Source organism: Corvus brachyrhynchos, unplaced genomic scaffold (assembly GCF_000691975.1).
Source record: "Corvus brachyrhynchos isolate BGI_N302 unplaced genomic scaffold, ASM69197v1 scaffold255, whole genome shotgun sequence".
NCBI classification, from domain to species: domain Eukaryota; kingdom Metazoa; phylum Chordata; class Aves; order Passeriformes; family Corvidae; genus Corvus; species Corvus brachyrhynchos.
The window spans coordinates 7,959,077-7,974,682 of record NW_008238358.1 but is presented as its reverse complement, the minus strand read 5'-3'; the positions used below and the strand labels follow the sequence as shown (position 1 = coordinate 7,974,682).

General features: G+C 38.8%; 1 protein-coding gene across 11 annotated transcripts in view; it reads left to right on the top strand.

Moving 5' to 3' along the window:
* B3GALT1 (beta-1,3-galactosyltransferase 1) overlaps nt 1-15,606 on the top strand; it is a 112,846-nt gene that overhangs the window by 91,430 nt on the left and 5,810 nt on the right. For 6 of the 11 annotated variants that reach the window (XM_017735693.1, XM_017735695.1, XM_017735697.1 and 3 more), the window contains one exon: nt 9,534-9,606. The exons of 2 other annotated variants lie outside the window; for them this stretch is intronic. The gene's annotated coding sequence lies outside the window, so the exon portion shown is untranslated. Of the gene's footprint in view, nt 1-9,533; nt 9,607-11,574; nt 11,762-13,079; nt 13,170-15,606 lie in introns of all 11 variants that reach the window. 3 more of the 11 variants (XM_017735700.1, XM_017735701.1, XM_017735698.1) reach the window with 3 other exon arrangements.

Genomic DNA, 15,606 nt, shown 5'->3' with positions numbered 1-15,606 from the left:
AATAGTAAAGCTATAGCAAAATGAGTTTAATGGGCTCTGTGGGCACTCAAGATCAACTGCCAAAGAAGAAAGGAAGAATTACGTGGCGCACTACATTCCTTTTCTGCATCTATCACGTAAAGTTATAGCTAAACAATTTCCAAAAAATACTGCAAAAGGAACTTCACACTTCTCTCGGCAGATTTTTAAAGACTTAAAGGAGATCCACCAACAAAGATGATTTAATTGGTTTGGTACCTATTTTTCAGATTGGTTTCTTATGAGCACTGTAAAATACTGAATCCATCCTGCACAAGGTTGCTCAGTGCCTCTGAAGAGCAGTTTTTAAGCAGCAGATGCCTAGGGGCACTGTTATTTGATAGGAGCCTAATTTATGAATGACATTCAAGGCTACAGATGTCAGCTGTATAAAGACAACTCCCTGCAATCTCCCTCTGTCCATCCAGAACTTGAGATGCCGAAGCATGCTGAAATTTAAGATTTTCTTCAGTGTCTCTAGAAGTATACAGAGAAAGAGGTAGATGCCTTAGAATACTTAATCTTGTGCTGCAGTCCCTGACTTTGGGATACTGAGCAAATGTTTTTTTATCTTCCATTTTATTTTATCTAAAGGGGTGGCTGACAAATGACCTACCTCTCAATCTAATATATCTACTTTTGGAAACTAGCAATGTTATTTTTGCCACTGCTAGTTTCATCATTTCTCAGATTAAAAGATGTTATGCCTAAACCTTTTGTTACTAGACCAAGGCAACCAATTTTTCATGTATGATACTATCTGATGGCTTTTCTTCCATATGTGCCAGATATAGATATAATTTACAGGTTATTCCTGCCAGCCAGGATAATAATCTATTATTTCTTGAAGAAGAAAATACTTTTGGTGTTCCAAATACAGTGTACTGGGCACCTAAAGAGTGATTGTAGATTTTTTCTGTTGTCATATCACTAAGATGCTAAAAATCTCATCCATGCTCCTTCCAAACAGCCTAAATTGGAGAGCAAGCTTACTTGTACTTAGCTTGTCAAGTCACTTTTAAAAACTAATCTTGTTTTTTGGAGAACTTTTTCCTTTGTTTTATAATTCATAGCAAAACCATCTTCTTACATGTGTTTGTCATACAGGCTGTCATTCTGAAGTCTTTAAAAAATATTACTCAATACCAACCCTGCCCTCTCCTGCTACAGGAGAGAGACTATTTGTAGTAGTTTATTAAAATGGCAGCATAATCCCATATTAAAATTGCTTTTATTATCATAAATGTCAGCACACTGAAGTCACCATCACTTTGGATGCCTTGGGTGGCTGCAAGGTCAAATGAACACCTAGAACAAGAACAGTTTATATAAAATAAAGTTACACCCAAAGATGACAGGGAGGATTGACTTCCTTGACTGTTTTGTCATTAACCCTATCTAGATTGGAAGTTTTCTCGAGTACAGTGACTAAATAGGGTGTATGTGGTACTCTCAAGGAGTAACTTTGTTCCTAGATGTGTTTTACCCCCTCAAACACCTGACAGAAAGAAGGTGGATCATTCTGCCATTGTGTTACCCAGGGAAGGTGCAATTAACATCAGGTTTATTTTGAAAACGCATGTCAACAGGAGAAAGATGTATATATCAATCTGGTGAAAAATACACACCCTTTAGTAAAAAATCTTCTTTAGCTCTACTTATTATTACAACATCATTTAAGTGCAAGAAATTATTTTTTAAAATTTTAAAAACTCAATTTGTTTCAAACCACAACCATAAAAGTAAATCATTTGTGACACCAAATAACTTCTTGCTTTTACTTTATATGTATAGAGAGAAAAACCGCAGGCAAACCCAAAGCATTATTATTTTTAGCTGACCTGAGCAATTTAGCAATTTAGGTTTGAGGTACAGATTCTTAAAGAGGATTAGCTACATATTGGCTCTTACCTTCCTAGCAGTGGACACTTTAGTCAACATTTGGAGAGAGAACATACCAAATTTTGTCGCTCTCAAAACATTTGGATGAAACTTGTTAATAGGCTCGGCCTGATCACAGAGGTTTGACCCTACATGCAAGAAATATAGGAACCTGAAGAATAAGTGATTGATATGCTACCTTCAAAACTGAGGCTTGGGATTGCATTTTGCCACAATATTGTACAACCCTTGGCAAGCAACCAGCAGTCTATCCCTCGTTATGCCATCTGGAGGAAAAAAACAATAGCAAAAAAGCCTTGGCACACAATCTGTTTTGGCAAAGGCATATGTGGGAGAATAGCCTACCTGAGCCAAACTGTCTTTGGCTTCTAAGAAGAATCTGGCTGATTCAGAGGCTTGTGACACCTCTCACTATGTTTTCATTTTCTGTCAAAATCACACAATCACATCAATCTTCAAAATAGCAGCATATTCTCAAATGCTATACTATTCATGCCCCTTAAAGCTGTTGGATTCATGACCAGATTCCTGTTAAAATCCAATTAGATTTCCAGTTTAAGTTCAGAGTGATCTTGGGAGAGTCGAAGGATGCAAGGGATCACTTGCTATTGTGAAAGCAAAAAAATTTTTAAAGGGAGAGTATTTTTTCTTAATTCTCAACAAGTCCTTGAATTGTTTTCCAAAACTTTCCAGTAATCACTGAAATTTAAACCTAAATATTTAGCAGCCAACCAAAAGCTTTTTGGTTTTTTATTTGTTTGCAATTGATGCAAGAGGAGGAAAGGAGCTGTGTGCTTGGTCTTATACTCTTGTGTAAGGAAATCTTGGCGGTACTGCTTCAGTTCTCAAGGGAGTAAGGGAGCCCTAGCTCTCTGATACTCATTTAAGGCAGGAGTGTGATCATGAAAACAGGTCTGCCCTGTTTTGCCTCATCCTCTTGTTTCAAGCTGATGATGACCCTTGGCTGTGCTGATCCAGGCTTTTGACCATGAGGCACATCTGACTGGGGAACTGATCAGACTAAAAATCATCATAAAGTATTAATGAATGCATGGGTATTTGCGTGGCAGTGCCAGCTTACAGACACACTGGCTCTAATTTCCCAGATACAAAGAAATGTTTCCCATCTTGATCTCAGGTAGTAGTATTTTTCTCAGCTCTTGAAGCACTCATCTCCAAAGACAAGGCACAAGCTGTTGAGGAGGAGCAAGACGACCCCCTTTCTCCTGCTCTCGCTCTCCCTGTGAAGGAGGGGACTGTTAATCCCCCTCACTCACTGAGGGGTTCCTGCCTCCTGGGAGGGCCATTTCCTGGCTGGAGGTGAGGGGCTGCCCCATGGTGCCCTGGGGTGACCCAAGGACAGGCAGCCTTGGCCCAGCCATGTGCCCAGCGGCACCACTGCTCCCCTATCTGCTGCAAGTGGCATGTGTAGCAAGGGGCTGAGAGGGAGGGAAAATGATCTGGAATAAGGGTTAGGAAAAGTAAAAAATTATTGGACTTAATCTCAAAAACTTGCTATATGGAGTTTAATTGATCCAACCAGTGCATGGCAGTAGGAACTGAAAAGAAGTTTTGACCCAGCATATTTCACAGAATCAATTAATGCCTCGCTGAAAAGGTGATTTGCAGTTGGCATTTCAGGCAGCCGTACTGCCTGGCTCTGGAATTATTGTTGTATTGTTGTTCACACAAAAGGAAAATAAACTCAACCACTTGAATTCCTTTTCCCTGAAATGTATGTCTAAGAATGTAGCTTAAAAGGGAAAGTAAATGGCAGATGGCAGCATCTTTGCAAAGTACACACACTCTGAGCTATACAGACAGGGAAATAATTTTTTTCAAAGAAAAAGACAAAGGAAGAATGAGAAAGAATAACAAAGCAGTGAAGTTCTCATTAAAAGTACTGGAGTAGCTTTTGGTTACATTGTTACCACGTAGACAAAAGATAATCAAAAAGTTATTTACATCCCTTTGTTTTGTGGCATTACTCTTCACTGCATCTAGCAAGAAAGGTTTTTCAAGAATAAATTGAAATTTTGTGCACTTAGATCATTTGTCTTCTCACCTTGAACCATTCCCTATGGGGAGGCTTCACTCTGCAACCCAGGCAGGATTGCCTGACTTCCTCTGTGTACCCAGGAAGGTTTAGCCAGACACCACCTGCCTCTCCAGCAGCTCTTGCCCCACTTCCCTGAGACTGCCAGGAAGTCAATCCTTTTCTCCCAAGCAGCAGGACGAAGCACTACTGATGTTTGCATCAACTTTCATGCTTCCTGCCTTTTTCCATGGAAAGAGCATGAGTTTTTTAAAACTTTAAAAACTCAGTTTGTTTCAAACCACAACCATAAAAGTAAATCATTTGTGACACCAAATAACTTCTTGCTTTTACTTTAGATATATATAGAGAAAAACCACAGGCAATCCCAAAGCATTATTATTTTTAGTGAGTCTGAGCACACCTGCTTCCTTGATGGACAGAGTGCCAGTGGAGACAGACCGTGGCTGTGTCATCGACTGCAGGCCCACGTCAAGCATTCCATCACACAGCAAAGGAGGGTTCCTTCCGCGGCCGTGTGATCCCACAACAGTTGGCCTGACAGCTGCTTTACTGCATTTCTTTTCACTTTTGCGTCATGCTGCCTTTGATAGCAGAGCAGCCGGGAAATAAATGGAACCAAAGATTGCAGACTGCTTTAAACTCTCTTTTGTTCAAGAGATCTTTCAGATTAAAATAATGCTGAAAGGAGACTGCTAGAAGTGAGAAAAGGGCTTAGGATGTTGAGGGAGCCCTATACAGAGTTAAAACAAGCTCAGGAGACTCCCTGTTGTTTCCAGCCACCTTATGAGCCAAACATCTTCCTCCAGAGGTCTAGGTTCACATTATTTATACAGCAATCTCTTCTGATTCTGCTCAAAGACTAAGCACCCCCAAAGCCTGGAAAATGATCAAAAGGGGAGTTTGATCTTATGCTGCTTCTATAAAAAAAAGTCTCCCCGAAGAATGTCTCTCTGTTAAACTACTCTATTTAATTCTTACAACCCTGAGGTATGTATCAAGATTTGGACCCTTAAATTGCTTAGCATATTTTATTACTGTATTTTCTGCCTCCTTGGGGTATACAGCTGCTCAGTGAGCTTGTGTTTATAGAGCTCTTGAAGGTCCACAGATGGAGAGTGAAGAGAAGCAATCTATATTTTTACACTGTATATTCATGTACCCTCTTTTTCCTTAAGGCTTGGCCTCAAACACATGGATAACTAAGGTTTCATATGATTCCCTTGAGCATAGTGACAGAACATATTTACTGTTTATTGCCACAAAGTTGATTTCTATCAGTGGTGCGCTACATTTCCATCCAAGCAGGATCCAACACATCCCAAAGAAAAGTGGGTGATAAAAAGAGAATTTTTTCTGTTGAGCTGCATCAGAATCAAGGCACAAGACACCAAAGCAGAGCAACCTCACTGTGGTCTTCAACACAGGGGGAACTGGAGGGGCAAACATCAGTCTCTTCATTCTCAGGACCAGTGACAGGATCCAAGGGAATGGCACGAAGCTGAGTCAGGGGAAGTTTAGATATCAAGAAAAGGGTTTTTACCTAGAGGGTGGTTGAGCACTGGAATAGACTCCCCAGGGAAGTGTTCACAGCACCAAGCCTGACCGAGTTCAAGAAACATTTGGACAATGCTGTCAGGCACATGGTGTGACTCTTGGGGTGTCCTGTGCGGGGCCAGGAGTTGGAACAGAAAACACTGAGCAACAATGTGTGCCAGTTGCTGCATAATCCTCTCTGGAGCTGCCCTGTAATCACACACTTTACCTGTGCCACAGCAGAGTTTCAGTAAGAGTCAATATGGAGGAGCAAGACTGTTTTCTCTTATTTTCAACTCTGAATATAGTTGAGGTCATCCTTTACATAACAGTTCTCTGCCTTTGTTTTGAGAAATCCTTCAATACAGACAAATGAGTCTACATTTATACCTACATCAGCCAATGCAATTACAGGTGGAGAAGCCAACTGGAGAGTTTCCAATTATTCTGAGAAGTTTTGGTTATGCTTCCATAGTCACAATAGGAAAAAGAGAAAGTAAAATGTGCTATCAGCATAATGAGCCCACAGAAATGGCCCCTGTTACATTTAGTGACAAACAGACAAGCACATATGCACAAACATTAGGAAGAAGTTTGTTTAGCTATATTCCTAGTTACCAGTCACTGCACGCACTCCTGATTAACAACGCTCACCAACAAAAGATGTAACAAATCAGTTAGTATTCCTGACTACTCACACAATATTTGGGATTTGAAATTTATGCTCCCTAGTGAAAGCTTTAAAAGTATATATGAAGGACATCTCTAATAACATAAATTATAAAAGTAAGTTGAAACAGGAATTCAGCTTTACTCTTTACCAAAATGCAATTCTTCCTGCTGCTTTATCAGATACCTAAGATTATCAGACATATTCTGCTCAGCTGGGAGATAACAGTTATTAACAAAGAAGTTCTTACAGCATGTTCATCAATAACACTTTGCAAGAAAACTTCCTCAATTTTTACTTTTAACAATTCTCATAGAAGTCAGGTTAAATTCCAATCTGAGCACAAATGGACAAGCTGTTTTCTTGTGCTTTCTACAGAGACACCCGAGTTTCTTCCACTGAGATTAATACACAGTTTTCACAATTCTCATAAAGGAGATACAGTGGAAAAATAAAAAGGTTTTCGAGCAAGAGGGTGGACTAGGCACCATAGTGCATATCATAGCTGATAACCCAGAATGGGTTTTCAGTTTAGCTAAGTAGGCAGCAACCCATTCATGAACCCAAACAGTATTTTTCAAACTTGTGTATCAGCTGAGGCCACAATTTGCTGCACTTTTGAAATACCATAGAAGAATGAGGACAGTTTTACTCCCATGGATCCACCAGGATATGTATTTACCAAATAACTACAGCATGCACTACTTTATTTGATTCATCCAAAAAACTCCAGTTACTATGAGCCCATTTTTAAATCATGCCACAAGAGAGATGGCCTCTTGTGTTGAGTGAATAATTAAGTGTAATATTGCCCAACCATCTATTCAAATGCAAGCTTCAGAAAACTAAATGCTGACAAATAGTCTGGGGTCATGTCTGTGAAATGCTCCATATGTGCTAGCTGAAAGAGTCTGATGCTAGCTTGCTCTCAAATGTTAATAGCTTTGCAAAAACAATGCCCTCTCTTCTGCAGCAGAAATTTTTCTTGTTCAATCCCCAATAAAAGTAGGTTTTGATTTAAGTTTGAGAAAAAACCCATCTATCATTTAGTTATGACAAAGTGAAAAGAAACCTGTTTCTTCATTCTAAGGCAATTATATACAGCTAAGAGCCAGAAGTGCTGGCCTTGAGCTACGCTGAGGTCAGTGGGCCTGTGAACACCTATGTTGGCTGGTGGCCACACCAACACTTCTGCAGAAAAGTGCCACTCCAGGTATTTAACGCGAACATCTAAGGCAGTAATTCCACTTCTTTCCAGTCAAAGAGCAAGGAAGTCCCATTTTCCCAACAGGCCTATCCCTTCTCTGCAAGGTAACTTGCTTGGGAAGCCCAGGAAGAGCTGTAGGTGCTCTGTGTGGCAGCTGGAGCAGTGTGGGAGAGAGCCCCCAGGAATACCAACCAGCTGGAGGAGAGGGCGCACAGCCAGCTGCAGGCAGCCACCGCCTGCCCAGTACAGCTGAAACTGTGTCTCTGCCAGACTTAAGGCAATGCTTTCAGAAAGCCCTGACCAGGAGAGCCCAAATAAACTGAGTAAACTGAGAGATCTCAATCATGACTAACCAACTGCCTAAAAAAAAGAAAAAAAAAAGAAAAAAGTGTATGTCTAGGAAATGTTTTTCACATATCTGAGAATAAGTCATCTGGCTGAAGTATGCACTGTATCTTCCAAGTTGAAAACAAAAGTCACTCGTTTGGTTGTGGCATTTTTTCAAGTTACAGTTGATGTGACACACATGCAATTTTAAAAGCAACAGCCTGTGTTAAATTTATCACAACTTCACAATGGGATTTAGAAACCTGAAGCTTGACTTATAAACAGCTCATGGGGACAAATGCTTTGCAACATAGCTTCACATTAATTACAGTAATCCAAACATGAAAAAAACTGTACTGCAATCTGTTTGTACGTGGACAGGTCAAGGCTCTAGGGACTCCTCAACATGAAGAATATTTCCAAGGAAAAGAAAGAAAAAAGGCCACATAGACACAGTGTCACAGTATCCAACAGTTTCCTTGGATATCTGATAATACCTAACCTTTTCCTTACACAGAAAAGTTAAATCTATGCTATTGTATAATCAACTAAATTCACTAATTACAAAATTTTTTAGCCTCATTGCTGTGGAAGAAATGGGAAAACAACATGAATTCTAGCTACTTTTCAGCCTTAAAAAGAAATAGCTCTCCAAGAATCACATGTAAAGATACATAACAATTACAGTAAATATAGGTATTATACAGATATGCCTGAGACATTGCAGAATCTTGCCAGTTACTGTCTATTAATAAGAGGTTATAACAATGTATTTATATATAGCTGTTTCCAGCCTGAAGCATCCCCAGTTTTGATGAAGTTAAAAGCCAAGTTCCTCAAGCATCATGACTGATACCTTAATGAGCAGGCTCAAAACTATTTTAGGACTTTTCCCAGTAAATCCAAAAAGCTTTAATTGTTTGTATTTTTCTTTCAATGCCCCCAATAGTATGTGAATTATGGCAAGTAGATTCATTCTCCAACTTGATGAGTTATCATCACCACAGACACTGTGATTACAGGTGTTTCAGTCTTCACGTAATTGTTACTCCTCCTTTTTTGACAAAGACTAATTGAGAATAGGAGTGCCACTACTGTAGGCATTTATATAATCAAGGCCACTGTCATCTATTCTTGGTGTCATAATCCAGACCACAGTTTCACGGCATTGCTGTGAATGCAAAGGAAACATAATAGTGAAATTTAAGAAGGTTAAGACAAAGACAGCAGTACACTTGATTTCAAACCCTATTACTCAAAGGTAATTTAAGATATGGACTCTTAAAGTATGTACAATTGTTTCATGAGTAATAAATATTCTATATTAAAGCAGTTCTAAAGGTTTTCACCCTTGAATTTTTTCAAAAAACTGAAAGCTTCTTTTCTTTTTTCCTTGTCCTAAACTTTCACTAGATGTAAACAATTTGGTGGTGACATGCACTAGGGAACCTTGCTGTGAGATTTTGCACTAGAACACAGCACAATAGCTGAAAAAAATAACAGTCGTGGCTATGGTAACCCAAAGTGAAACATGTTATTTGCATCAGTTTATAACCATACTGAGATGCAATTTACACATTACCAATGTAGCAGGACATGATTGGTGTAATCACAAATCACCTATCACATCATGAAGCCACAAAGTGTTTTTTAAATGTTTCTCAAAAGCATTCATGGGGAAAAATGCACAGATCTGGCCCTTGACATCTCATGGGTGATTTAAAAGAAAAGATAAAAAAAGAAAATAATAAGATTTCTGGTTTAAAATATTCTGTGCTTTCATTTTATGTTTTTAATTTCTTTTCTCTCCCTTTTAGTTAGTGCAAACGATATATGCTTAAAACGCCTTCTACTAAAGACAGCAGCAAAACTCCCATGAACTGGCTCCAGGTAAATCACTTGCAATCAGCATTACAGCAAGACAACACCTGACTGACATGTCTCAAGTTCTAGTATTATTTTGAGTTGAGTAAAATCTAGCTTATAACCATTCTAGATTGGTATCTGACCAAGCATAGCTGATTTGCTAAAACTTTAGAAACCTATCCATCATACAGACAGTCCTTGGGTCTGTCTGGTCTGTCCTTCCATCTCCTTCCACATGGAAGCAGCTGTGTGATACCACTGGTGACTAAGTGGTCATAGTCATTGTATGCTCATGACAGAGAGACTCGGTTTTAAAATACAACCAAAACAGTAAGAGGGCTACTGGAAATGTGCCAAATGGGATAAAATCCCATTTCAATGTCAAGTGAATATCATATTTTATAAAATAATACTTTTTTTTTTCTGGTTAGCTCAGAGGAAGCAGGGGGAAAATTTCAGCATAGAAAATACTTCCTGAGCTGCAAAACTTGAAGGGGAAGTTATAGCTATAATGCTCCTGATGCACAAACCAAGCCAGAGAGAAAAGCTGCTCAAACCAACAGTGAGATCCCATCTCTATATAATGTCCTTCATGACAAGCTCATATTTCCTAATAAGTAATGTATCCCATTCCCCTCAGTCATGGTAAATCTGGTGGTTTTGTTAATCAAAATATTCCTAAGTACTTTTTTCAACAGATTCACTGTCTGCAATTGAAAATTGCACTTGACAGCTTAGTCATGGTGGAAACTGTTTACTTTTTAACTTGTAAATTATTTTGCTGAGAAAAAAATAGTTGTGTAATTTGTTCTTAAACATGAGAAAGCAAGCAATGAAATTGTAGTTTAGTTGTTTTATGTGGGCTGTTTCAGCACGTCTTGAAAACAAACAGATAATCCTGTTTTTATAGATTCATTGAAAAAATCTAAAGTGGAAAATACAGAAATGTAACTCAAGCAGATTTACTTTCATGTAGACAACTTTTAAAAGACTACAGTAGCTCTTTAAGGATTAGGGAACTTTCAGTAGCACAGGCACATTTGCTGAAAATTCTATAACTTTCATTTTCCCTAGAGAAGCTTTTGGTAAAATTCCCTAACGGACAGTACATTTTTACCTTTTGTTCACATTAGGAGCAGGTAGTAAATATTGAAAAATAATTTATAAACACCACATTTATTTCCAGAGATCAAGTATTCGATTTAATGATGAACTGCAATAAAAACTATGTGCACATCAGCATTCACGAAAAGAGAACTGTTAGCATGAAATTTGCACTTATGCAAATACTTACTTTCACATTCAGGTGCTGCCTAGGGTAAAGCCTATCATCAATGTGTCTGTGAAGAAGGAATTATTCAGTAAATATTTTTCCTCATTGTCTTTGAGGGAAGAGAAGGGAAGACAGCCTCTTTTAACATATGACAGCTATGAGCCCCCTGAATAGAAGAATTTATTTTTCTAAAAATCATGGACCTGAAATGAATACTTGTACTTTCCTCCCTGCTCCCCCAGCCACTTTCCACAATGCTATAGAGAAGAAGGTCTTTCTTTGCAGAACTGATTTGGTTTCAGATCCATTACACCCAGGCAGAAAAAGCATTTAGAATATTTAAGAAACCTTAAATGAAGTTCCCAGAAAGGAGGTTGCAATCTCCTGCTAAATTACCTGTGCCATCTGTCCAGAATTTCCTCCACAAATTACTATGAAAACATACAGCCTAGAACATAACAGATCCCCAGATTTCCATGTAGATGTGTTCTTAATGTTCAGTATAATTATCTTCTCAACAAGATTCAGTAATAATCACAGACTTTTCCTTAGGTAATTTAAGGACTTCATAAATGGTGAAGACATTTCAGCATCTTGGTATATATACAGATGAAAGCCATGATCACAGAAAACTTACAAAAACGTCTCTTCAGGGAAAATGAGAAGAGTTTGCTACATTTACTAAATAATTTAGCAGCTGTATTCCCTGTTTTTTCCAGGAAAGGAAAAGGTACATTTTGGCAGAGATGCACAGTGTTAATTTGACTCAGTTGTGCTCTGCATAACAGACTCCTGGGTGTCAGGATGAACAGCTGTGATCTCCCTCAGCTTCTCACCCAGGATCATCCCCAGGACTCAGCATCCTGACTGCCTGCACTCAGCACCTCCCTCAGCAGTAGTGACATGGTATGGATTACAATTGTGACAACCAGCCAGGCTTCAAGAGCTGTGGCTTCTATCATGGGTATCCACTGTGATCTAGATACCTTAATGCAATTTACATTTACATTTACACAGGACAGGCTTTCTTGAAAGAAAGATCAACAGCCTCTCAGCAGAGACAGCAGCATTCCAAAATATTGGCAAAATATTGCCATGATGAGTAACATTTGCTGAACTCATTTGGTGTCTGCCTGAAAATTGCTCATGAACAGTTAACAAGATTCTCAACTGTGCTCATTATCTGGAGGATTATTCTTGATGTGCAGTCAGCTCATAAAAGGTTTGCTGCAAATACAGTCCTCATCAAGACAATTACTTACAGAAGTTGCACAGTACAGCTTTCTGTGCTCTGACTGGGCGGCTTCTCCGGCTTGCACAGCATGGGCTGTGAATAGTGCAATTAAGCCCACAACTTCGTGTCACAGTACTGAAACACAATGCTGAACATTTGCTTTTTGCAATCATCTATCCTCAATGCTTGAGCCTTTTATTACTTCTAGTATGACTATCAGGTTAGAAAAAGGGACAGATTGAATTAAAACAATTCTATAAGCAAGGATCCAAGAGCTTAAACACTGCCACTGCCCTGCTAGAAAGCTTTCTTTCACTCCAAAGAAGACAAGAAAGAAGGTGACAGCTTCCTTTGCCTGTGTAATTGCCCCCAAATGTGATAAAGTCTATTCCAACAGGCAAAATCCAAAGCTGATAAAAGCTTTCCACTCTCCCTGTGACATCCTATATGCTCCTGGTTAGAAGGTCTTTGAATTTCAACACCAAATTCAAGAAGATCATGGCACAACTGAAAAAAAAAGTCATCCTTATAGTGATGATATACTGAATCCATTATCAGGACTAAAATACAATATATAAATTAATTTGCTACACAAATATTGAAGGGAGTTTTTACTAATAAATATTTACTACTGGTGACGTTAAAAATATTCTGAACAACTTCTGGGCAAACTGCTAAAGGAAGTAAAGTAACATGGGCATTGAAGTGTTTTCAGTTGTTATTCTGATCATAGTGATCTTAGTTCACATACATTATTACTCCTCTTTTCCAAATGAGTAATTAACACAAAATTTTAATTCACTACAATTTGAGTACATTAATTTTAGACTCTGATTTCATTCCTTTTAAGTCACATCCTTGATATACAAGTCCCACAAGGCTGTAAATTTGTTTCAGGTCACAACATATGACAACAAAAAGGTTTGCTGTCACAGACTTTGATACTGTGAATAATTTTGCAAAATTCCTAGAATTATTCCTATGTTGCAGGTGCTTGTTTAGGATCTTGATTAATTAGCATCATCTTTAATAATAGAATTTGGCAACCTCTGAAATTCTTGTCTGCTAAAACATCACTAAGTAAGTATTTCACTGCTTAGTTCATATTTCTCTGCCTAATCAAGCTATGTATTTTCTTGTCCGTGCAAGCTAAACATTACTGAAATTACTGGGCAGGACCAATGTTACCAGAAATAATTTGTAGGAGCATTTGCCCTGTGGCCAAAAAAATACACAACATAGCTACTTATCCAACCCCCTCTGTGATACTACAAAGCAGAAGAGAGATTGGTCCTGGAGGCAAAAATAATCTCACCTAAATTATAGACCAAGACTTCTCAGCTAATTTGGTATTGTATTTACACTATTTGCCAATTTTGCTTACGCTGTTTTCTTTCAAATCTCTTCCCCATGTGTAGCAAAAAGCTCAAGTAAAGAAGGAACATGAACTTTAATTTTTACATTTTCATCTCACAAGAGCTGGAATAGCAGAGAGACTTCCTGTGAGGAGGAATAGGAGGGAGCTTTCGTTTTGGTTTTCCCCTCAATCTTCCCAAAAAAATAATTAAATTTAAAATTTCACTCATCAGAAAACTACAGCCAGCTCACTCTTAACCACTTCACCTACACTTTGCTCAAAAATTCTGCAGGGTTGGTATAAAACACTCCAAACCAAAGCACACTATGTCAACTCTTATTTTTCTTTTTAAAAGGCAAAGTAAACCAAAAAAAAAAAACAAAACAAAACAAAACAAAACAAAAAAAAACCACCACCAAGTACACAACAGAAAAAGAGAAACCTTTTTCAGGAAACAGCAATCCAGGGGCCAATACAAGTAACATTCATCCCACATAGTTACCTACAGATTTCATATCTGAGAAAAAAATTCCCTACAAAAGCTCAAAAAGTTTCTTCAAAATGGAGTAAGGCTTTTATTGCTTCTAATCCTTTCAGAGCACACAAGATTGGATGTCACAGCCATGACATTGCTGGACTGAAAAGCTATTTTATGTAATTTTGCAGTTTGTAAGAAGCATTGGTTACAATTTTCCTTTCCCTCAGATATCTGCACAGTGCTGATGGTAACTAATGCACCTGCCCTTATGAGGGAAAAGAGGTAGGACATCATACACTTTTAGATAATGCGATACATAGTTTCCTAAAATAATACATCATATGCAGAATATTGCATTCATTTGTGAGACCTTAATGCTGGAGTCCATTAAACACACTGACCTACATATCTCTCACTCTACATCTCCAATCAATGACTGCTGTACTTCTTTCTTTATTAACACAGTTTTCTAGACTTTACACTCTTGTCTTCATTACATTATGGCTTTTTGCACTTGGTGGTTTTCCTCCCTGGCATTGCCAGTGGGAGCATTAGCAGAGCTTCCCAGTGAAGCCAGAAACAAAACCAACTTACCAGATCAGGGATGGGTTTTGCCTTTCTCAGAACTGTATCACAGCAGGTTGATAAAGCATGATACATCTCCTCTCCAGACATTACAGTAGCACCTGTGTATATATTTATCACAACTGTATTTATTTACAAGGATGTACATGTGTCTGCCCTGCCAAGATCATTGGGTTCTGCAGTCCTATGGAGCAATTAAAAGTCTCACTTAAATGCACTGCTCCCAAACATTTGCTGCTACTGCTTGGTAGGAAAAGATCACAAACCCTGAGTCCTGTGACAAGTAATGAAGGAGATCATAGCCCACCTCTACCTCATTAAATTGCCCCAATTATAGGGCAAAACCAATTAAAAGTGATGAAGCTCTGAAACAGGCAAAAAATTCACATTACCCTATTTTGTGAAAGGGAAGAGCAGTAGGTGGGTTCTGGTCATTAAATAATTAAAAGTGCATTAATGAAGACTAGCTATAAGACTTTATGAGGAGATGACAGTCTGTATAGACTTAGCAAATGTTCAGGTTGTTTCTCTGCTGTTCTTAAGCCTCGGAGTGAAATGATGACACAGGGTACCTAACTGTCCTTTCACTCCGACTGCCTGCCTAGAGGGGCGTCTGGCTGCAACGTGTTGGTGGTGTGAAATCAGAGAGGACATTTCTAAGACAGGGCTTCTATTCTTTACCTGAATACATATTTTGTTCTATCCAAAGTAAATGTTAAATATTTCAGAGACTCTTGCAGAGAGCTCCTCTGTTGCATGCTTCTACTATCCTTTAGCTCTGAAGTAATGCAACAGTAAAACTCAGGAAGGTGGAGCCTACAGGCACTCTCCAGCTACTGATGTGCCTTGGAGGAGTCAGCACTGAGCTGGCAGGCTTGAGGCAGCTTGTCTCATCCACAAAATGATGATAAACAAAACTGGTTCCCAGCAAACTTGCTAAGAGTAATGGAAGGTTCAGGGCTGGCACATGCCCTCGATCCAGGAAAGTCTCAAAGCTACCTGATGCTAGAGGCAAGACTGGAACAGCACAGGATAGGGCTGCCAGTGCAGGAACCCTGCCTGTCCCGGCCGGCAACCCTCTCCACCACAGCCAGCAA